We start from the raw sequence: 26,092 nt of genomic DNA on the forward strand, positions 1-26,092 counted from the left end.
CACCTTATGCTCCCCTGTTGGACTGCTGATTTGTGTATGTTGTAATTACATCTATTGCATTATTGGCAACCTGCTGTATTTTTCATACTTTCATGTCATGGCGTGTGACAGCTCAATAGTTCACCTGGATATGAATGCACATGTACACTCAAATGAAACCCCATATGACAAGCAATGGCTCTGGCAGCTGCATCTCTCCCATATCAGCGTACAGGCTCTGGACCGTTACCATATGCTGCCTTGCTTTCCGGGACTCGCACCATGCTGTTTATATACACATGCAATGATGCACATTTTCTACATTGAGGTGAAGTATCAAAGCTTCTTTTTGTCCTAGAGTGTGGCTTTATGTCAGTTTCCATCTTGTTTTGCATCGTACATTGTCTGTACACCTCCACTTCAGATCAGTTTGAAGCTGCTTTATTTGCCAGTGTGGATAAAGAAACCTGTGAGCTTTAAATCTCATGCAATGTGTTTTGCACCTTTTGGATGGCTAAAAGGTACTAGCAGAAAATGGACTCTGGATTTTGTTTTACTCAGGTTGTAACCTAATGGGGTGCTGCCACCTACTAGGAACCAGAATATATGAAAATAATAATATCCAAATCAATTTATTTAATCCAGACTCAACAGAAGAAGCTTATATTGAATCTCCTATGCCATCCCTACACATGACACCTAATCCGTCTGTGACTGTAGCAAGGTATTATTGTTTTTTGCAAGAGTAAATCTCTTTTTTTCGTATTCAAGATGTAACATCCTTCAAATTACTGTTATCTGTTGTGAGACAATACAAGCAGTGCATTTTTCTTGGCAGTAACCGTAATGATGGAGCTAGCCACTTCCAGCTGACAGACACTTAGGCAAAACAGTTGCAGTTATTTGACTTTCATACTTAGTAGGGAGATGAATTTTCCTGAGCTTTGTCATCATGACAGTTAATGCTGACCAGGGAAATGCTGGAGTATATGGTATCCCTTATATAGCATATCAAATTCAAAGTTTACTTTTTTGAATTTATATATATTTTAAACATATTTTCAAACTATGGATGGTTGAATATGTGGATAAAAATCAGTTGATAAGGCCAACTGTACATTGATGGCAAGTATTTATCATATTTCATTCCTTAATCCAAATGATGTGGGTATGGAGGCAACTGGGCTTTCCCCCAACCAACGAGCTGCAAAGACAAATTCTCTCAATGAGAAAGATTAATAGGAGTAGCTTCACCATGGCCTTGATGCTATCAACCTCAATCTACTATGTCTACAGTAAGAGGTTTTTTTTTCTTTCCTGACAAAGTACAGTCAACATCATTTACTCAGCATACATATCCTTTAGCCCTGCCTATGCCAGCCAACTCCAAGCGCCATCTACTCTCTCATGGGATGCTTGTATAGCTTTACATATTTATATAAATATGTATGGGAAGAAATATATACACATATATTTAAAAACAGATGGAAAGTTTCAAAGCTCACTTGACTATAAAAGAAGTCAGGAGTTGTCAGCATCCATGGGGAGATAGTGGTTCTAACAGCTGCTTTCAAGATTAGTGTAAAAAGCAGAGTACTCATAAAAAGGCCTTGCATATACTTCTGAGAAAGATGTGAAAGTTCACCAGCTGAGTATTAACAAATGTTTCTCAGGTTGCTCATTAGGAAAGCGCTGTAATTTCAAACACTGTTCCTCAGCAAGGGATGCATCACTATATCAATGTTCTCTTTATGCTAAATTTATTCATTTAGAAGTGGCAGGGAGAACTCCCAGTAAGGGTTTGGAGGCTGAAAATCATACAGGGCACCTGCAGAATGATAACAGAGGCTAGAGGAGAGGACCCTGGCATTAAAAGACCATCTTGTAAATCTTGTTTAAAATTTATAAAATTTCTTCCCAGCTCCATTAACCCATGAGCTAATGTTTGTCCACAGCAAAGAGAATGATAAGTGCTTCAAGGTAGGGGAAGAAGAGGGATAGCCAAAGTAGGCTGTTTTGCCCTTCTGAGATGGAGACGGCTGCCCTGCCATTACTGGGGGGAAGGAACAGTGTCATAGAGGGCATTTGTACACTGACAGAAAAGCCAGTTCTTGGATTTCCCCAGTCTGCAGTTACCATACTCTTATCTATACACACAGAGGCAAGTTCTGGAGAACTGTACACATACAATTCTCCCTTTCAAACTCACCCTGATCTGATAAATTGCACTATGCGTGGTTGCATGGGTTTGGCCTCTCTGGGGTCCTCCACCTGCATGCAAATATACATAGTTCTGAACTGTTCCCCCTGATCTATGGCCTGTACTAATGGAAGGGGTACATAATGCTCCAGGTTTGTATCAGGCCACACAGGCAAGATTCAGGGGGCCTTGGAAAGTGTGTAATGTTGCCTGGATCACCCCCCCCCCCCATGTCTTCCTCCCAAAACAGTTTTCAGAACAAATTAAAAATATAACCAATACAGCAGCAATGTCACACTAACAGGTTTTAGCCAGAATTCAATTATGTCCCAAGGAGTTATAGTCAAATATTATGACAGCTGTTCTGACAGACCTTAACTATAAATATATCAGTGCCAGGAGACAGGCCTTGATCATAACAATAAATAAAGGCTGCAGTTTTTATTGCCTAGGAGGCCGGCGCTAAAAACCACATAACACCATATTGGAAGAAAGGCCACAACTTTATTAGCAACAGCAAACCAAAACAGAAGGGTTGGCACAAAGCATAAGGTCAGGATCTGAAGCATCGACTAACCCCTCGGTTAATCGATAAGCAGCATGCCTGGTGACCGCCAGGCGTTGGGATGACCTAGGGGCTAAGTACCGCAAACTGGCCGCCATCACACCAGGCGTTCTCTAGATCACAAAGCCCCTAGTCACCGGGTGGCATATCCATGTTGTGGCCCCCGCAATGGAAACAACCCTTGCACAGCTTGCCCCCAGGTCTCAATTGACTCCCAAACCAGTGCTCCATAGCCCTGGTAACCAAACCAACCAGATCCTGTCCTATGCTGCCGCCACAAAGGCCGTTCCACCGGAACGCCTACCGCCAACCCTAAAATCAGGCTTAATGACCAGCACAGGCGTCCAAGTGCGGGCGAACGTAACCCACATAAGCCTTAGATCTCCAACGCCCCAATCTTTTAATAGAATCAGCAGCCAAACCAACTTGAGATGCAGTAGTAGCAGCTCCGATCCTGAAAGAATGGCCACAGAACTCATTAGGAGGTAAACCCAGGCGTTTTGCAGCCAACCTGAGCACAGATATAAACTGAAAGCGAGTAAGAGGCGTCCCATCAAGGTGCAAAAACAGATAAGAATCAATATCTGGGCGTAACAACCAAATTTTTTTAAGGGCCTTGACAGCACATATCATGGACCCTTTAAACCTCCTGATAACAATGGTTTGACCACGACCAAGTTGATCGCACTTGGACCTGCGTACATTTAAAGAAATGGCATGCTTAGTAAATGACAAATCACCAACTTTTAATGCTTTAAAAGAAACATCACTTTTGGAAGAAGCGACCAATTCTCCCACTCTGAACGCCTGCCAGCATTAAAATCCCAACAAGAATAACGGCGAAACCCTTTAGAACCAGGCCCCTTTTGAGGACCTTTGGCCTTAGCCAATGTCCCCACTTCCAACAACCAAATTTCGTTATGTAGAGTGTCCCAACGTTCTTTAGAGTTTTGAGAAGCATGTTGTCTGAAAGCAGCATCATATGCAATAGCAGCTAAGTCTCCAGCAAAGGACTTAGCTCGTAAAACATTAGCCAGATGGCTATCGAGATGCCATGCTCTCTCAGGGAATGCCATGGCTACCACAGATTTGAACACCACAAAACCTTCAAGCCAATTGGCGAAGGTGTGTTCAACCGAGGCCACTTTAGGTTCATTTTTGGTCTTTTTGGTGGATGTTACGGCTACTGCATCTTGACCTTTCGGCGGCAGGAGGGTGAAGACATCAACGTAGCGTCCTCGAAGAATCAGCTTCCTGATCTTTTTTGGTAAATGAGAACCAGGAGGCCTCTCACCAGTCGCGCAGGCTGGAAAATCTGCTGCTTGGGGATCGACCCAAACACCCTGGAGACCAGGGCGCCAGGCACGACGCTTAATGGCCCACTTAGGCCCACTTAGGCAGACCTGGAACCAAAGCGTGTTCAACCCAATAACCATCCCTCCCACAAGGAACTTCAGAAATCGCAGCACCTTGAAGAGTGACCTGCGAAGCACCAGCCAAACGGGCACGTTGACGTCTTCTCTTGGCTTTGCGCTTCTTCTTCCTTTTCTTACGCCTTTCAGATGTGGAAACTCCACCGAGCGGGTCATCTTCATCAGAAGACGAAGAGGAGGAAGAGCTGGAACTGCTGCTAGAAGAGCTGGTCAAGACCGGAGCCCTCACCGATTGGGAAGATGGTAGTGCAGATGCATCAGAAGAGCCAGCATGAGACGATGTGATCGCTTGCTGAATCAGGTCTGTAATTGAACGAGATAAAGCCGCAGCTGCTTCTGGAGACAGGCCACTCGGAGGCTGTGTTGGAACCACTGGTGACTCAGAAGAAGCCATGGCAGAGGGATTCTGCCCATGTACAGAAATAGCAGCAGCTGTGGGTGACCTAGAGGCCAAAGATGGGGAAGCCCATGACTTTCTAGGAGCACCTGATAAGCCTCTGGTGGAAGGGCGTGAGGATGAAGCTGTGGATGGAGGCTTGGGTGGCATGATAGCACCAAAAATTCCCACTATAAATGTTCAAAAAACAGCACAAAATGAGCCTCCAGAGTCAAGAGCAGTCAGCTCAAAACTAATTCTTAAATCCAATGACTATATATAATTGTCAGTGGAAAAAGAAAAATATTATATTTGGTAAAGGATTATGATCCTCCAAAGCCTAGAGCAGTATATCCCACTTAATAAGTTTAATAGCCCCAAATAAAACCAGAGGTGGAAAAAAGCTGGGACAGGAACCAGGACCTCAAAAAAGAGGGGGAGAAAGGGCAGACAGGAGCTAACAGGGGGCAAGAAAAATTGAGCCCCAGCCACCAACCTGGCCAAAATGGCGGGCGCAAACCCCCAGACCCCAACGAGGGGCAAAAGAGGGGGGGAACAGGGAGGGGGCGACGCCCTCCTCCCGCGCTCCGCCGCTGCAAGGGGCCAAAACCCCTAAAGGGAGGGGGAGACGCACTCCCTATGCCGGCCTCCCTTGAATGCTCGGCTCTGAACACTTGCAGAGCCGAGCGGCAAATGGCTGCGGGTCCTGGCCTCGTGGCCAATATATAGCCAAGGCCCCGCCCATCACCCCATACTGAGGCTCCTCCTCCAAAGCGGCCCCAACCAATGGGCCGCCCTGGAGGACGGGAGCCCAACCATAGAAACTTCCTCCGCCCTTACTAGAGCGGCCCGGGAGGAAGGGGAGGGCCCTTCCAGCCCGAGCCACCAATCGGGGCGGAGGGCAGGCCCCAACCCGGACGTTGGGGCCAGGGAGCCGCGCCGGCTCCCTTCAGCAAAGCGGCCGGCCCTGGGAGTCGGGCAGCCGCTTTTTACATCTATATTATATTCAAACCTTAAAGAAAAATATGGACATCTTTTGTCTGTTTCATACTGTTTATCGCTGCCAAAGAAAGGAGTCTCTTACATTATGGTCAGGTATAGTTTTTCTCCCATTTGTATTTGCACACTATGAATTTTCAGGAAAATAGGTTAGTTTCCTTTGATCTTTTTTTCTCCTCCCTTCTTCTTCATAACACTGTACCATTTTACAACCCATGGGACAACTACTTATCTTACTTTTTAAAATTCTGTTTAAACATTTTGTTGTAAATTATTTGCCAGGAAATATGCAGTTAAAAATGAAATGTGCTACTGAAATTCACCTCATTTCCCTTTATCATAGCCCATGGCCATACATTTTCTAATCGCAGTATGCGCAATTGGCCATACACACTTTTAAAAACAGGATTTATTAAATTAGGTCTCCAGAACTTGTGACCCACTAAGTTGAACACAAAGGATGTTTGCTGAGGGAGAGCCAGTGCATGCATTAGGTTTTGAATGCTTTCACATGCCTTTCCCCCCACATTTCAATTAACTTTTAAAATGGGGACTCACAGAAAATTGAAATGGCTGCTACCCTGATTCAAAAACCTGCATCTTGTAATTTTTTACGTTGCAAAAATAATCCCTATAATCCTCCAAGGACTCTCACCCCAAACTGCTTGTTGTTCATATATGAGAAGGCTGCTCATCCAGGGCCCATTGCTGGAACTGTCCTTGCCTCTCTTTGGAAATATTTTAGATATTTTAGAGAAATGTCCAGCAATGTCTCTATTGCCAGACACACAATAATGGCATCGTGCTCTGGAACTCTGAACGATGCCAGGAGATTTTAGAGGTCGCCGTTGTTGTTGTGTGTCCAACTATACAGGCAGAACTGGACACTCCTCTGCCACCCTCCACTTGCCACTAGCCAGTAAATAGCTGGGTCATGGGATGATAGCATGAAACTGGAGGATTTTAAAGGGTTGAGGTTGTTACATAAGGGAGGTACTGAATGTCCATATATACACTAGTGTATGGCACTGTGACAGATCCCCTCTCAGGCCCCTCGGTTCCAAACCCTTGGGATCCTATTGTTCACCTTGCCCCCTGCCCTCCCTGGATTTGGTACTTGGGCCTCAAGGTGATACATATATGGACCAGGCTGTGGTAAATGTGACTAGGCTCTATATCAAAACTTATCAGGAACAGCCAGACATGGTTGTAAAAAATAATAAACAAGTAGAACAATATTAATATAGTTGGCCTTGAGTGGCACCAAGCATGGGGTTGCCATCCATGGATCTGACCATCTGCAGATGGCCTGCCTCATTCAACCCAGTGGCAGCACATGCACGTTGTGTCAACATTAAAACCAATGGGACTTGAGGTCACCTGGTTTTTGGTATCGGGGGAGATCCAGAACAAAACCCATGCAGATACAAAGAGTTGACTGTACACAATTAGATTACACATTAACCCCTGAGCTATGTAAAACCTGTTCAGTTCTTCTACCCCAGCTGACAGTCCTGTCTCTATTACTGCTTTTTCCTATTTTTAGGCCATCTTCTTCCCACCTCTCTGCAATCCTTCCCATATCACTAGGCCACCTTTCTCCATCTGTCTTCTGTCAGAGAAAAGCTTCAGTTTTGTATCCTTTCTCCCCCACAGGTCCTCCTTCAGAGTGTTCCTTGAGTTGTGATTGACTGGCACCAAACAGGCTTGTTCAGCTCTTCCCTTCACAGTCACTAACAGGATGCCAGTCCTGATGTTGGTTATTGAGAAAGAGAGAGAGAGGAAGATATTCTGTCCATTTATTTAGGGAACCCACCTGGGATGGGGAGTGGATGAAGAGAATAATGCCACTGAGCATCAGATCATGAGTATGACTTGCATTCCTCCCTCCTGAGAACTTTCAAAAGCCTTCACATCCTTATCCCCCTTTCTTCTGTAAATGTGCAGTTCCACTTTGCATCTCCTCTTTATTTGGTGCCCTTGCCCTTGAGGTGGGGTTGGTAACACATATACTTTGGGGCTCTGGTGTTGCACAGTTCTCTGTTTTGCTTCAGTACCAGTTGCCACAGGAACACCCACTTTGCTTTTAAAGGGAACAGTGCAGGCAGAATTTTCTGACAGCCCAATATCCTGAAATTTTAACAAAAAGAAGAATAAAGCATTTCAATCAATCTCTGTCAAAATACAGAGCTTAATGCTTCAGGGGAAATCAATGGAGAGATCCCTGGGGGAAAGCAAAACTGAATTCCTTCTGAAGGAAATATGTAACAATAACAGAAGTACTTAATCAGCAAGCTTTGTATATTTAGCCACTAGAGAAGGGTTATACTTACATCATTCAGCTCCCCCGCCCACTCACCTTTTTCATTCTGCAATTAGGATATGAGTTGTTGAAGATTATGCAGAGTTGATTGGGAAACAGGATGCATGGGGTGTCAAATTAACATTCGGAAATATGTGATTTGCACAGCTTGAAAGATCTAGGAGCCTTTGTAAGTAGGTGCAAGTAATGCAATCCCTTGAACTAAGTTTAAGATACCAGGCTGAATTAAGGGATGCTGCCAGAAGCAGGGGACATTTCATAAGGCTGTAGCTGCCAGACAGAAGGCATGCTGGACTTACTGCATAAGGAAAAATACTGTGGAATCCTTAATACAAAAAGGTTGCCAACTTCCAGGGATGTGGGGGTCAACAGGGCTGTACTTCTCCACTACTAATTCGCCACCAGAGGACACCTGAAGTCCACCAAGTGATAACCTTTGCCCCCGATTACACGATTATCAGGCTTAAGGATAGGAGCAAGTCAGCACTGAGTGAGTAAGTAGTAAGTCACTTTGTTGTTCTTATATCATTACAGCGTAGGAATGACAGCTAAGTCATGACCAGGCCTGTTAACAAATGCTGTTACTACACATACAAAAATGTATTTTATGCATAGATAAAACTGTTTCCAACTCAGGAAACCATCCCCCCCCCCCAAAAAAAACAGGACATTGTTGTTGTTAACTGTGTTCATGTGGACTTCAGCTCATGGCAACCCTGTCTATGAGACAATTCAGGGCCTCTTGTCTTCAACCACTCTACATAGTTCCATCAGGCACCTAGTCATAGCTTCCTTGATTGAATCTGTCCATCTGGAGTGCAGTCTGTCTCTTTTTCTCCTATCCTCTACCTTTCCAACCATTAATGCCTTTTTAAATGAGTCATGCCTTATCATGATATGGCTGAAATATGACAGCATCACCTTGGTCATCATGGCTTTTAGGGAGAACTCAGGCTTGATATGTTCCAGTACCCATTTGTTTGTCTTCTTGGCCATCCATAGTATCCTCAGCACTCTTCTCCAGCACCACATCTCAAATTAGTTGATTTTCTTTCTGTCAGCTTTCTTCACTGTCCAGCTCTCACATCCATACATGGTGATGGGAAAAATGGTGGCCTGGACAATTCTTACTTTAGTGTTCAGTGTTATATCATTGCTTTTTATGATCTTGCCTTGTCCTTTCATGGACTTGTTTCTTCTCAGTCCTAGTCCTTCCTAGTCATTCTTCTTAGTTCTTGGCTGCAATCTCCATTCTTATTGATGACTGATTCAAGGTATGGAAAATCTTTAAATATTTCATTTCATCATCAGGTTATAGAGCAAAAGAAGAATATGCTTCTCTACACATAATAAGTCATCTGCAACATGCAGGGTGTTCAAATATGGGAAGAATACTGTGAAGGAATATTTGATTTCTCCCTGAGCAGGGAGATAACTACTGCAATTGCTCATCCCCATGTGTGAGGCTGATATAGTCATGGTTTGTCATCCTTAACTGATGATGATGATGCTGAGGATGGACGATATCACATGACTGAAATTGGAAGTATAATCCAGTGTTATCACACGCGATTGCTGGCAGTCCGAACACACTCCGAACACAATCACGCGTCAATCCACAGTTAAGTAAATTCAGTGAACTAGTGAAGTCACAAACTCTATTCCTAGGCAACTTTGCACTCAGTGTGCTGTTGTTCGGTGTGATATACATGTCTCCTTTGGTCCTGGTTTTCCTCCCCCAATCTGAAAGAGGGGTTTCCCATGAAGCCATGCTGCAATTCTGCTTCAATTTTGCTTCCGCTTGTCCTTCAGCATTGCTGAGGGGGGGGGGGGGGGCTGCTGCCTGCTAATTAAGAGGCATGCACCGGGAGCTATTGGATAACCATTATATTCACGTTTTAACGTGACAAGAGTGAATATATGCTCATTTTAACGTGAATAGAGCATGTTTTTTCAACCATTCCTACTGCCCTCCCTCCAACCTCTTTGGTAAATTGTGGGGTTCCTTGGTTCCTCTCTCTCACTCGCCTAAGTATGCTACGCTCCAGTCATCTGGAGTCTCACTGAGCATGCGCAAGGGTGCCAATTCGCAATTAAGAACCCACCAATGCGATGGCTTACTTTGCACAGAATCTGGGTCGCATCCAGGGAGGCCATTACAGCAAATTCAGCATGTGATAAGTAATCACGTAATTGTGTGAATTTTCGAATTGACCTTGCTATTTTCTCTTTTGAAATTGAGAGTCTTCTGTCCCATTTGATAAACTCCGATGATGGCTTACAACTAGTATAAACTGGGAAAGGGCATGGAGCTATAGTTAGATAAAATGAAGCCATTTCTGAAAGCTATGTCTTTCAAGTGTATTTTGAAGGATATTTTATACTTTTTTTAAAAACCTATACTGATGTAGGTTATTTTGTCTTGCAAGATACTTGGTTCAGATAATCATACTAGCTTTTTCCCATCTGAATAACTGGGTACTGCTCTTGGTTACCTATCCTTAGGTTACAAAATTGCAAGGCAGGCAAGGGCTTTACAAAAAGACAGGATTTTATTTCACTTTGCTTTTTTCTTACAGCATAAATTTACAGAAACATGTGCAAGCAGATGTAAAAGGTAAGATAAATGCACGTATAATTACAGTCTCTTGCCAAGTTTTCAATGCAATTTGGAACTGGGTTTTTAAAAATGTTTTATTATGCTGCTTTTTATTATCACTCTGCACTAATTACTTGGTGGAAATATTGAAATTGCTTTGGGCACCATCATCATCATCATCAGGACTTTTAGAGACACCAGGTGCATTGACAAATTACACCTTTTTTGAACCATTTTAAATACTTCTGTGACATGGCTACATCTTGATGGCTTAGCCAGCTGAGACGCTCTGCCATCCAGCTTGGAAGCTCTTCCTTTTAACCTTTGAGCATGTGGGGAAAAATCTGTATAGATTTAGTTGTTAGGAAAACTGTGAACTTAATTCCCCCCCCCCCCCCTGCATTCCTTAAGGAGCACTATTTTTTTAAAGTATTACTTTGCCTATTCCCTGATGGAAAGAACAGACTTGTAAGTGGAGATTGGACTGTGTGTGTGGTGCAAATGAAACCTTATTTTTTAATTGTATTGTTCTTTTAATGTTGTGAAGCCGCTCTGAGTCCCAGTTCTGGGAGAAGAGCGGGATACAAATAAATATAATAATAATAATATAATAATTCCACCCTAAGAAATTGTGTGCTCATAAAAGATCTATCAAGGGGTGTGGTGGCTTAATGGTTAAGATGCCAATTCTGACCATTGGAAGATTGGAAGGTTGGCAGTTTGTGGCCCAATTGCTGCATGATGGGGTGAGCTCCTGTCACAAGTCCCAGCTTCTGCCAAACTAGCAGTTTGAAAGCGTGCAAATTCAAGTAGATAAATAGGTACCACTTTGGTGGGAAGGTAACAGCATTCGGTGCAGTCATGCTGGTGGCCACATGACCACCAGAGCAGTCTTCAAACAACGCTGGCTCCTCGGCTTAGTAATGGAGCACCACCCCCTACAGTCAGTTACAGCTAGACAGTACCTTTACTTTTATCTTTAAAAGATCCATCAGATTGTTTCCCTATGCAATTGAACTGGAATCAAATGAATGCTAAAAATATCACTGATTTCACATAAAAGCAGAAGTTGGAAGCAGATTTGAGGGTATAGGCAGGTGAACTGCATACTACATTATAGTTCCCATGGTGCCTAAGAAATAGTTTTTTGTGCACACACCCCCCACACACACATTTAGGTGGGGTAGGAAGAAATGTTGCAAAGATAAAGTTCCTGTCATTCCTCTTAAACAACCTACTTTGTGCACTACCCTTGTGAAAGAGGCTTCTCAGCTTGCTTTGAGGTGTATTTCCAGCCAGTGCTCTTGTAAAGGTCTTTTGGTTCTCTTCCCCCTCCTACCAAAAATCATTTCTGTATAAAAAGGCCAAGTAAATTGTGTGCTGTCAAAATGTTCATTGAGCTTGTAAACAATTCTTTGGCCAAACTAGCCAGGAGCAACGAGAACAGGGTTATAAACAAGTACATTTATGATGCTGGGGAAAGGACAGCAGGAAAAAGAGAGGGATCTAAATGTAGAAATATGCAGTGATTTAAGAAATGTCAAACTTGTCATAACTCAGAAAGGTCTCCAAACTCTTAGCAATTACCAATACTTCTGAAAGCCTCTGGTGCCTTCAGTGAACCTGCCGCAGGGCTTACCATAGTGCTGTTCTTCTGGAGTGGCCACTGAAGATTATTCTTCCATCATCTTAGGTCCATTTCTCATGTTACTTTCATGAAGAAGGATACTATAGTACAGAGTGGTTCATTTAAACATAGGGAAAGTAATTTGCGGAAGCCCTAGGCTCTCTAGTGCAAGTTTAAGCTATAATCTGCTTGAGCCCTGAGGGTTCCCCCCACCATCGGAGAAAAGGTTCTGAGACAGTGAAAAATTTGTGTTGTTATTTTAACTTGACATTGGACTCTGTCCTCTTCTTCACCACCAAGACGTTTGGATACATACATTAACTTTTCTAGGTAGGTATCCGTATTGTATCAAATATCCAAAATATCATTAATGAGGGTAATATGTGGCTTATTCACATGTCTATTACTCATTCTCCTTCCCTTAGAATAGCACATCCCTCCCCGCTTTTAGTAAATCTGTGTGAGAAAATATGCTTAACTAGGCATTTCTGAATTATATAATTTTTTTATTTGAAAATCCATTGCTCTAGGGAAGAAATAATGAACTTCTGAATAAACATGGGAAAAAGCAAGAATAAAGTTTCCCACTGGCTGAAAGAAACTCAGAAGATATGGCTAACTGGTTGTAATCTGAAATATACAAAAACACACTCACACACAATCTGTTTATTTTGGATTGCAAAACCTGCCCTCAAAGGGCTAGATATAGTTAGAATTAAAAAATGTGTGTTCTAAGAACATAACATATGTAAGATTAACAAATAACATCTAATATATGTTGGACATATTGAACACCCAAATATACTTTATAGCATAACATCTTCTTCCTTTATCCACCTACATTTTTTGTGTTGGTGTGTCTTTCCATACAGAGCAATACTCACCACTGAACACGCAAACACTTTTTTTTAACCATTGTTGGATATTTTGAAATATTTTTTCCATCCATAGCCTCTAGATATCTCTGACTGAATTCCCAGTGCCATTGGGAAATATGTTTTGTAACAAAGTTTGCATAAATGATAGAGCACCAGTATAAATTTCTGGAACAGACTTGCCCATGGCAGGCCAGCTGTTTTGAGCACGGATTGTTTTTATATTTGTTTGCAGGAGGCATTAGACTGATTTGCTGGCTCTCAAAGTGGCTGAGAGCAACATTTGTTCTGGTTTTGACTACCTAAAATTTAGAAAGAGGTAAGATCCCCTCACACTGGACTGGCTCAGAAATGAACCAAGCAAGTTCTCCCTTGATAAATACATAAATACATAAACACAATTAATTTCTGAACTAATCTGAATTTCCTATTTTTTCATTGTTCTATAACAACAGAACATTGTGTCTCACTTTGATGCAGTGACTTTTATGAGGAATTATGAGCAGTTCTATAATTTAGAAAATAATAAAACCTATAATACACATTTATATTTTTTGTATGTGCTTTATCTCAGTTCTTCTGGTTCTTCCTAGGAGTTGGGTTTTTTTAAGCTTATCTGGATAATGTTCTTATACAACAATTGGTCTTGCAATATGGCTCAGTACTCAGCATTCAGTATTCAACATTCTGGAAGAAGCTGTTTGAAATCTAAGTGAATAAATCTCAAGTCTTGTATAATAAATATGTGTCCTTTCCCTAAGAACCAAACAATCAATAAACCCTTAGTTCAGAAGGGAAATAAAACAACGAGTCCCATTTTCCCATGCAGCAACTATAGGATAAACACCTATCTGGCCATACTTCCTGCCTCACAAACAGCTGCTATAGAGGTTTGTTAATTTCTTGGGACCCTTCCATATGATTTAATTCTCTTGCAGGAGACATTTTCATTCCCCATATTCCTGTTTTACTCCAGAATTAACACATAGTTAGACTTACAAGGTTGTCACCTGAGCAACTGAAAACAATTTGAGCCACATCAAAAACAAGAACAGCTACAACAGTGTAATATGATTCAGCATGGCTGTATCAATGATAAAATCTACTGGGTTTTGCCAGTGGGATACAGTTTTGTGCCATATTGGGACCAAATATGTTCCCGTCCATTTTTCAACGCAACATTACACAGCACAACAGAAATGACAAGCTCTGGTGGTTGACCGCATTTGTAGGAAACTCTCTTTTTGCATGGGAGGGGAGTAAACAATAGAAATTCATGTGGTTAGGAAATACAAGAAGTGTCCGCTAATAATGACCTTACATTCCAATACATTAGAATTCTCATGGGATCACAAATGTGTCACAGTGTCACACAATGCAATGTAATGAAGGTTAACATTTCATGTTTCTATAAATGTTATACTCATCTTGGTGACAATTCAGCACTTACTGTATAGTGCAATATTTCCCCCCAGATAGTGGGTTGTGGGTGTTAGAAGGCAGCCTCAGAAAGACAGTTGTATATTTGAGTGTCTGATTCTGTTCATATGCAGTCTAAAGAATCAGTTTTACCAGTCAAGGCTATTGCTAGTCAGCTGTGGAATAATTAACATCACAGCCAAGCATTGACACACACACACACACACACACCTGTGTCAGTACTGAAATCTTGTCAGGGTTCCATGGCATGACGTCTGCAGAATGACACAACCTTATGAAGTAATGCTGGGTTCCATTCCGGTTACTTAGGATATGCAATATCGTACTGCAAACTGAAGAAGAAATATACTTTAAAACAACCTGTGTAATTTTGAGCAGGAAAGGGCAAAAATATAAAGACTATTCAGAGCTATTTAGCCCAGGGTCATTGCTCATACCAACTGCCCAACTTACCCACTGCTCAGGTCAGCTCTGGAACCATTGGTTCAAGAAAATGACCAAGAATGAATTGGAACATTTCTGATACTCAGGCATGAGTGGCAAGCCAGTTCATCCAAAACTGAATTCAATCTCTTCAAATTCCAGTCATGTTTAATGACAAAAAGAGCATGAAATAAATAACTCTCCCTACCCACCAATACACAGATATAGACACACACAACTTGACTTTGAACATATCCAAGAGGTGGGCACTTGAGCCTTACTGAATTCTCTTGCTCCCTATTCCACATCATACCCCCTTGGGCCCTAAAGAAAATGTTTAGCCAAGTAAATAATTCCTCTTCCTTTTGGTCAAATGTGGTTGTAATCAGTTGCGTTGCAAGAGAGAATCGCAAATGTAAATTGTGCCAGTGAGGTGGATGCTGAATAATTGGATCAACAAAATAGGCTCCAATGACTGCATTAATTCATGCCTGTGACTCACTTGATGCAGTTTATTGCTGAAGTGCTGACAGATTTGAAACCCAATCCATAATCCCATTAAAAGAGCACATTTGGATTTAAGCTCATTGCCACCTGATTCTACAGCATTCATTATTTTGAATTTAGTCTCATTGATTTTGGTGGAATTTATTTCTACATAATCACTCAAATCCAGCAGCTACAGCATTTAGGCAGAGCTTTGCTCATGTAAGTACTTTAGATTTTGGCTAATAGTTTGGGGCATAAAAGAACTGAGAAGGCTCAGCCTGATCCACAGAACACTAAAGGATTTTGACCTGTTTTTATTTTGATTTCTTTTATTTATTAAAATGTTTCAGAAACACTCATCATTCCTACTGGGATGCTATGCAAATATAATTTTCAGTGAAAACTGTAAAATATAATCAAAGCAATACAAACTCCAAAACATGCCATCAGAACAGAAAAAATCAGCAAAACCAAGAGAGCAAACCAAATTGGCCAAATACAGTGCCTTGAAAAATGAAAAAAGGGTTTGATGCCCAAACAACTTCCGTGTGAGTACATGCCACACCTCCATAGATGGCTGCTCCCCAGCAAGAGATATCACGGCTGAGAAGGCTCATTCTTCCATGTTGTCATTTGGAGAAGAGCTTTCCTGGGTCAGGGTGACCAGATGTTAAAGCCGCAGAGGACAAGGGACTGTAGGACATACAATAAACATGTAGAAAATTACAAAATAAAAGCTAAAAAGTGTAATATAAATATAAATTCATGCTTCTTAGCCATGCTCAAAATGGAGGACATTTTGGAATTCCTCCTGGACAGAAGGTTGAAATGTAGGACATGTCCTGGAAAAGGAGGATGCCTGGTCACCCTGCCCTGAGTTATCTTAAAGTCACAGGCAGGCCGACATAGGAAAATATATCAGCTACAGTAGGTTTTTTTGGAGCAGAATGCCATTTCTTGCACTTGAATTGGTCTTGGAAGGAAGCAAGCAACCAATGGAGCACCTTTAGAATCAATGGGGTATGATCTACCAAGAAAAGCTACAATTTTTTGTTAAAAAATATAGCAATTTGATATCACTTTAAATGATATAGTACCAACCTATGGAATCTTGGGATTTGTAGTTGCACTCATGTGCTGCTGACAGTCTTCCTATAGGCAACTGGTTGGCCCCTATGCAAACAAACATTGGACTAGATAGATCCTTGGTCTCATCCAGCATGACTGCTCTTATGTTCTTAAATCAGTCCAAACACTGAACAAGCTAGACCGTTTTTGAAGGGTGCTATTGCAACTCTCAAAACTAAATAGAAAAACAAATATTGAAAAATGTAGCTCGTGCAGAAGCACAGCTTTGTGTAAAGTGAGGGTACCTTTCTGATCTAGAGCCACTGAGGGCAGGAAACCCTGCCTCCTGCTGTGATCTGAAATCTGCAGGCGGGCCATCACAACAGCTGTCATAGTGCTTGAAAGCACATTTGGAGGAAGGAAAATTACTTCTCCCACCCAGTATCATTCAGTCAGTTTTGAGCATGAATTCTCTTACAAGCACTTAGACATCCCTCCAATTTGTTCAGTGTAACTCCCTCCATCAGGAGGGGCTCAGCCACCTGGCCTAGTCCTAGGCAGGGCTCAAACCTGGCTCCTATTCTGACTTTCATGGGAACCGAAATATCTAAGTACCTCAGCACACTAAAAATCCTAATATTCTGTAGGATGGGGGTATCAGACTGATATAACATAGTGCTATAGTCTTGGTAGCATGAGGGTACACACTGGGTAGAAGGAAAGAAAGAGAGAAGGCAGAGGGAGCAAAAGTGAGGGAAGTGTCCAGAAGTGTGCACATAAAAGACAGAGCTTGGAATTATAAATTTTAAAAATAATTAATATAGGTTATTAGGAAGAATTAATTAATGAAGGATCAATTCAATGTTGTTAATATTTAGATGGACCAGTTTTGATTCATTTTGTTAATCATGAATTAATTTGTTAATTAATGGTGGTGCAGGGGTTAAATGCCTGTACTACAGTCACTCACTCACAAGCTTCAAGGTTGTGAGTCCAGGTTCGACTCAGCCTGGCATCCTTCTGAAGTTGCTAAAATGAGTACCCAGCTTGTTGAGGCAATTAGCTTACACATTGTAAACCGCTTATAGAAATGTACATACTTGCTATTGCTATATTAACTTGTATATAGAAATTGTTATAGAAATTAGCTTGTTAGGTTCTCACTGTTGCCCCCTTGTGGCACATTTTAATTCATTCTTTCAAAGGCCTAATTTTTGTACGTTATAACTTATTATTATTATATTCATTTGTATCCCGCTCTTTTCCCAGAACTGGGACTTAGAGCAAACAGCATTCCGCCTTAACTTGGTATTTTCCAAGCTTTTGTAATCTGATGGACACAAACGCTGGTAGGTTTTGAAGTCTAATACATCTACAAACTACCAGTTTGAAAAATAGTGTCTAAAAGCATGGGATCTAACTTCCCATCCACATATGTGCTGTTTCAGTGAGTTGTATTTAAATTCATGGGATTGTTTGTTAGAACTGGAGGTGATGAATAAGGAATAATATGTTTATTAGAGTTAGGGGACAGTAATCCAGTGTATTACAAAAATGTACCAAGAAGGGTCTTCAGATCTCTAGGTTATTACATTATAATTGAACTACCACTAACATTAAAAGCATGGGGCAGAATTCTACATGCACTGGTTAGTTATGTAACTAACCTAGTTCTGTAGCTAATTAGCATCTTCCAACCTGAACCCTTAAACCTACTTTGCCAGGCATGAGCCATGTCGAGATGAGGGGGTCCATTCTGGTGGCAATCTAGGATGGGCAGATGACATTTCCATCCCTCTCCCACTAGCCAGAAAGGCTGCAACAAGAAAATGCAATAGGAGTCCTACTTCTGATTGTCACAGACTTGCTGGCTGGTGGGAAGGAGTAGAAACATCATCTGCATGTGCCCTGATCACCAGCAGAATGGACCACCTTCTTTCTCTCCATGTGGTTGATTCCCAGTAAAGTAAGTCTGGTCATGCAGTTACAATCATGGCAATAGTGCCACGATCATGAATATGAGGGACTGTAAATACAGATCTGCTGCAGATGTGTACCTCCAAGTTACACATCCACAAATCTGATCCTGAATTCTGTCTGTGATTATTGAAAAAAACAAGCAATAACTATAAACAAAACATCACATGAAAGGTGCTTTTCCACTGAGCAATCAGACCAAGGGCCTTCCAGAATTAAGTTTTTTTTCCTCTCCCTGGAAAAAGGTAGTAAGGAGATTAATAATAATAATTTGTTTTATTTATATACCGCTATTCCAAAGATCATAGCGGTGAACAGCAAGTAAGCTAATTAGCAAGTAAGCTAATTTGCCCCCAACAGTCTGAGTACTCATTTTAGCGACCTCGGAAGGATGCAAGCCTGAGTCGAGCTTGGGCCCTTTTGCTGGTCTTGAACTCACAACCTTGTGGTTTTGAGTGAATGTCTGCAGTACAGGCATTTAATCACTGTGCCACCAATCTAGCCTGTCTAGGAAGGGAATTTCAGAGCCTGGGTAGAACCCCTAAGCAGGCCCTCTCCTATGTTCCCAACAGAGACACCTGTGAGGGTGGTGGGACCAAGAAAAGGGCTTGCCTAGAAAACCTCATGATCCAGGTAGGCACATGCAGGGAGATATTGTCCTTCAGATAACCTGGACCTGAGCTGTATAGAGCTTTGTAGGTCATAACTAGCACTTTGGATGTCTGGAAACAGACCAGCAGTCATCGGAGATTATCACACCAGCCAAAAAGATAGGAACATAGTTGTATGCTCTCGAAAATGTCATGCAATAATGCGATGATTATCACACGATTTTGAGTGATGTTGTGATTATCTTGCAATTATCCCGTGAATAAAGAGGAATTCTAACACCACATTTTATTCATGGGGATTTTGCAAGAATAAAAAGTGGCACTAGAATTCCTCTTTATTCACGGGACAATAACGGGATAATCACAATGTTGTGCAACATCATGTGATAATCATCGCATTATCACACAATATTGACAGGAGCATACCATCAAGCTCCCATCTTTTTTGCCAATGTGATGATCTCCATTATTGCTGTTGCAACACTTCCCGTCAATGAAGGAAGTCCATTACTACAGCATTTTTGGTGGAAGGCCCTCTGATTTCTGCTTAGAACCTTAAAATGTCTGAATCTGAAACTGAATACATAAAGATATATTATTAAGATGTATAGAGCAAAAACAGATGGAGAAAGATTTGGAGATAAAAAGTTCTATAGCGTAAAACTGCAGAGTCTCTCCCTGCCCCACAAAAGGTTACTAGCATCTAACAGAAGTAAGAGAAGCGTGAAAAGTAATAGGTCTAACAGATCTCCAATGAATCCTAAGAGGCTCAGACAATAAAGTAGAAAAGGAGTCATTAACTGATACCAGATATGTGCAGTCAGACAGATAAAAGGAACCTCAAGAAAGAACCTGGTGCACAGATCAAAACAGTTTAGAGAGAAAGATAAGCCAGGTGATGAATGATCAAAAATATAAATAAGAACACAGAAAATGATCGGTCTTTGACTCTCAATCAACAGATGGGGTCAAGGCACCCCAAAGTGTGAGGAAAAGTACTAAAATTGTACAATTGGTCTTCCACAACTTTCTGTTCCAGATAGTCCTCAAATGTGACAATATGTGGATTTTGATGTGGTGATTCTGTTCTCTCTCCTTAATTAAACAAAAAAGTTTTAGTGTTAACTAGTGTTGGAATTAATTCTGCTCCTATGGTTTGGAACATTGAAATCAAATGTGCACAAGGATATAGCAAGGTATATAGTATATACTATAATTTATACTAAGTAGTATAAACTACTTAGTAATGCCTATATATATTTAGCCCTGTTCTGTCCACTTCATAGGGAAATGTAGTACAGGATGTGGAAGGAAATGATGTTTTCTCTATTTTCATAACAGACTTAGGCTGGCATCCTATTAGTGCCATAAGTCAACCTTGTGCCTGCATATCAGTTGGAGGTTTTTTTTATTTATATTTGGTTTGACACAGGTTTGTATTCCCTTCCTCTCTCTGCAATAATCAGAGTTACCCTGAGTATACAGTAGAGCTACTGCAGTCCCCCACAGCCATTATGTGCACATCGGTGGCACTAGGGGATGCAGGTCACACCCAGTGACACTCCAGAAGAGGGGTGACACTTGGTTGGCCTGCCCACCTTGGTGCCATCGTCTCATTCTCTCCATGGAAACAGTATCATGAGGAGAATAACACAATGGCACTGAGGGAACCAATTGCCTCTGCCCCACCTTGGTGTCATCACCTCAGTGCAATGCATGGCAAGGAGGGAGTGTGCTCAGCCTTCACTTCCCTGCCATGTGCCATTCTATTCATGCTGCTCCACACACCACTGTACACATGAGTAGAATGGCACATGGCAGAGAGGTGGGCAGCACTTTTTTTTGTCCTGCCCCCAGAAGCACCGTCCTTCACACAGGGTGACACCCCGGGTGGCAACATCACTGTCTGTGCATGCTGAAAAGTGGGGATGGGTGGAGGATGGAGAAGCATCTATGTTCCTGTAGCTAGACATGAAATGATTGCATCATCTTCTTACACTTGTAAAGGACCCTACTGGATGATGTAATCGTTTTGCACATGGTTACAAAAGACATAGCCAGACACTTCTTTGGTCCCTTCTCCATTGTCTGCTATGCATGGAATGATGGGAGGGCTGAGATAGAGTGAAATGAAGAAGGGGAGGAATTCTGCCCTTCCCAGTAGGCTCAGGCAAAAGCAAACTATGGAAAACTCTCCTAGCTTGTGCGTTCTTCCTCATTAATAACTTTTGGCATCTTGATCACACACTAGTTTTGCTTAGTCATATGCATTCCAATTTTCACCTTTGAAATATTGGAGGACATTGGAAACAGCTTTGAACAGCAAAAGGGACTGACTTGCTAAAAACTTGGATCAGCAGTTTTTCCTCTTTCTCTTCATTTTCACCTGTTCTCAGTTAGTCTAAGAAAATATGTGAATATTCATTACATATCTTCAAAGCACAGCTGTGCCCTCAGGTTCTAGACCAGTAGTTTCCAAACTTGGGTTCCCAGATATTGTTGACCATTACCCATGTTGGCTGGCACTTTGAGGAGCAGAGATTCAACAACATGTTGGAACTCAAGTGTGGTAACTACCAGTCTCGATTCAGTAACTCTTCAGTCGCTTTTTTACAACCTTCAGCCCAAACAGAACCCACTCTTTTACATGGAGAGGATTTATCAAGCTGTCATATTACTAAAGCTTTCTGACTGGGTCGTGGAAAGAAACCCCAGGCCTTCAAGACATTTTTGTCACTAAATTCAAAACAGAAAGATCAAACTGAAAATGTTAAGACACAGAAGAACTAGAGCTGATGGATAACCTATGGCACAACTTAGAAAATGGTTGTACTCCTGAGAAAAAAGACTGCTGGAGAGATTTCACTAACAAATTATCTACTTTTTCTTATACAAATATTGGCAATTACATCTGTCAGTTGCAGGTGTTTTGGAAATACTTGTGGCATTAATAACACTGTTTGAGAAGCCTTTTTGGCGGCAATCTTGTGCATTTTCATGTCTAAGCCCCATTGAATATACAAGTTGGTGTGCCTAGGACTGCAGATTTACTCATCTCTTCCCAAAATATTTTAAATATCATGTTGAATTGCAATTACCTATGGAAATGATCATGAGCTGTCTGCTCCAGATATTCAAAACTTCAAGAAGTAAAAGTGTCTTTAATTTGTAAGCAGGACACATATCGACAAATCCTTTTGATAGAACAGCTTTATTTCAGCAGAGGTGTCTCTTTAAAGAAAATCTACACTACATATAGATTAAATTGGGCTCAGTGGGAAAATTAATAGCATTCTGAATTAATTATAACTCAAAAGAGCAAGAATAACTCTCTGGTAAGCAAACAGATGAACTGAGGGAGGGCATAATTAGAAGCACTTTGCTGCTCATAGGGAAAAATAAAATTTCTGAGCAATCTACAGGCTCATATTCATGCCATCCATTATTCATCTTCTAGAGATGTGTGTGTGCTGCATGAAGGTGGTTCTTTAGTAAAACTGAAAAGTGGTCTGTAAGCCGAATCTACTTTTAGCAATCTGTTAGACAGCAGCTGTTGTGGTGGCAAATGTCCTGGCCCTCTTTTTTCACCACCATTATTTACAGCAGGGGAGGAAAAACTCTGCTCTGTGGTCCCACTTCAACCTGTAGAAGTTCTCCAGCCAGCCCATAATGCTTCTTCTGCCTTTTACAGTATTTCAATCACTGGTCAGATATAAGAGGCAATTTAAAGCCGGGAAGGTTTTATATTGGAATAAATAATGGATTATTACCATGGGAAGTTTTCCAAGGACTCTAGTTTGCAGACTGAGAAGATTATGCTTTGGACACAAGCTGTGGTGCTGTACAAGGACAGGGAAATATTATGCAGGAAACAAGAAATCTGGTTTGCAGAGTGGGAAGGGTTTACATGCCTAAAAGCTGTTGCACTGAGGTAGGTTTTCTGACTAGCTAGTAATCTTTAGCACTGATTACTGAGAGAAGATAGCCTCCTAGTTGTTCTTGTTGTGTGCCTTCAAACTGTTCCCGATTAATGGCAACCTTTTCATGAGGTTTTCTTGCCATGATTTGTTCAGAGGGGGAGTTGGAGTTGGAGAGAGTGTGACTTTCCCAAGGTCACCCATAGGTTTCATGGCCAAACAAGTGATCAAATGCTAGTCTCCAGAACTGTAGTGTAACACCCAAACCACTACACCATACTGGCTCTTACACCCATCCCAAATTAGACTTTAGCACATGGGCCAAAAGGTGCTTTCCATGCCTGACACATAGTATGGCTACAACCATTGGGGGGGGGGGTGTTCCAGCTGGACTTTTCCAGCTGGGCAGTTAATTATATAGAGGATTATCACACGAGGACTTACTGTGAGTGAGTCTCCGGGGAAATGTTAGGCAAGTGTGTGTGTGTGTAACCCTAATGGTTCCCCAGTGTTATGCCATAGTGAGCTCCCTCTAGCATCTTGGAATCGTTCAGGGAGAGTGACTTTCCTATAAATGGAAAATTAGTGTTTATAGGAAAGTCACTTTCCCTGAACAATTCCAGGATGCTAGGATTCACGGTTGCATAACACTGGGGAAGTATTTCAGGGTTACACACATGCGTGCTTGCCTATCATTTCCCCGGTGTTTCACTCATGTTAAGTCCTCATGTGATATTCTTCATAGTGAAAAGGGGAGGAGGAAACAAGTGATCAACCACCTCCTCTTGACTTGATTTGTAATTAAAGCAGCATTACTGAGTGTTCAGAAAAGATCCACTTGTTTTCAACAATCATCTCCCACTAGTTCATAATATTAACATATGTGTGATGATAGGGCCATATGTATCCATATATGACTACATTGTCTTCTGGACACCATAGTCTGGCTTTATCTACTTATCAGCCATTTCATGACAGAGAATGTGGGGAAATTCCAGTTGTTGTTTTGTGCTTCCAAGTCATTTTTGACTTATGGTGACCCTTCTCATAGGGTTTTATTGGCAAGTTTCTTCAGAGGCGGTTTGTCATTGCCATCCTCTCATGCTGAGAGAGTGTGACTTGCCCAAGATCACTCATTGGTTTTTTGTTTAAATGCTGAATCAGGGAATCAAGCCCTGTTCTCCAGAGACATAGTCCAACACTCAAACCACTGAAAATTCCAGTGCCCAAATGCAAACAAACTACTCAAACACAAAAAGGGTTAGATCTAAGTTTTAGGCCAGTTTTAAAAGCATTTGCAATAAACATCACAGAATGTATACAGATGAGGAAAGTACTGATCTGCCTCCCCCACTGGCTAATTGTGTGGTCTGGTCATTTAATTCACGACAATCAAAATATGTTATATTGGGAATCACTTGTGTGTGAATGCACGCAAAAAACATTTAAAAATTTTTGAAAACATCCTTCAATAAAATATCATTACATTAATTTTCAGCAGTGGCTGTGAAAGAAAAAAAGCAATTTTGTATATGCCCTGAGACCTCATAATAATTATATATTCATGAGATAAAATGGATAACCTCCAGGGTTTTACAAAAATTACTCAGAGTACTGGTGAGATGAGATCTCTCTCAGTTAAAGAGATGAGCGTATTAGGTCTTTTGATTTTCATTATTCTCTGACTGGTAATAAACCTCACTAATAAATTCCCCTCCTTTTGCCATAAGAGTCATTTCTGTTTTGATATTCTAAATCAAATCAGCACTGGGTTAATTAATGATGGCTCACTGCCTTAAATTATAATCACACAGCGCTGGGATCAGTGTGTTGTTGTTGTTGTTGTTGTTGTTGTTGTTGTTGTTGTTGTTGTTGCTGTGTGCCTTCCACTCATTTCAACTTATAGTAACCCTAAGGTTTCCATGGCAAGATTTGTTCAGAGGGGGCTTGCCTTTGCTTCCAAGGCTGAGAGAGTGTAATGTGCCCAAAGTCACCCAGAGGGTTTCCATGGCTAAACAGTGATTCGAACCCTCTTCTCCAGAGTCATAGTCAATGCTCAAACTATTACACATTGGCTCACTTTCCTATTTGTTTATTTTTTTGGTTGAATAGTGGCATATATATTTGCTGCTTCTAAAATGTCCCTTGAATAGGTGTATGTGTTCCTCTGTTAAAATGGCAACGTTCCAATTCGTGAGTTCATACAACTATCTTCTTGCTGCAACTTGGCCTTATGGATGTGCTTTGATACTGTATATCAAAACTGCTGGTTGGAGATGTTGGGATGTGCAGTCCAGCATAATTTGGATAGCTGCACTTTCCACTCCTGGTTTAAAGTGAGCCAAAGAATATGACCAGAAAATATAGTGTCTCATTGCTTCACTTCAAGCCTGCCTTTTTGGTTTTATTCATGCATTTCTTCATCATTTTAATCTATTTTCTCTTACTTTCATTGTGTTCCATGCGATACCAGATTAGTGGCATTGCACATTTCCTTGGGGGAAAAGCAATCTGGATTATTCCAGTTTGAAGTGATATCATATAATGCAAATAATATAGACTATGTTCATAGAAAGTAGATGCAAGGAAGCTATGTTTATCAAAACTAGCTCCACTCTGTTGTTTATTTTAACTTTTTTTAAAAGCTGAAGGCATAATTTTAGAAACATAATTATATTGCGCTGATAGCAAGCAACAGGGTTTCCCAGACAGATAGACTGTCAGATCATCCCCTGCGCCTATACTATATTGCAAACTTTTGGTTTTAGTTTGTTGTCATTTGGAACTGGAAATTCCAAGTCCCATTGGGTAAATGAAGACTAGTTGTTTTTTAATCATACCAGAGGAATTAGTTATTAGTCCAAAGAAGAGAGATGACTGAGTGAAATATAAGGAATAAGGCAATAAAAGATGCCAAAACTCAGCAGCCATCCTTATGATGATCCTGACAATTAAAAGCAAACCCTCTTTGAGGTGAAAAAAAGTTATATTATATGTTTGGCAATTTAATAAATTATGCCAACAGATTATAAGATGATAGTTCCATTCCTGCAAATTGCACTGTAGTGAAGCAAATGGAATGCCACAAATGCCTCTGTGATCATGATGTTAATGAAACTCAGCCGTCCTTGAGAGCCTCAAATTAAGTTTCATAAGAAAATTATCGTGGATAAGAGCAACAGTGGATGAAC

The sequence above is a fragment of the Sceloporus occidentalis genome, unplaced genomic scaffold, assembly GCF_023333645.1.
Source record: "Sceloporus occidentalis isolate IW3139 unplaced genomic scaffold, rSceOcc1.0.p SCAF_2, whole genome shotgun sequence".
Lineage (NCBI taxonomy): Eukaryota > Metazoa > Chordata > Lepidosauria > Squamata > Phrynosomatidae > Sceloporus > Sceloporus occidentalis.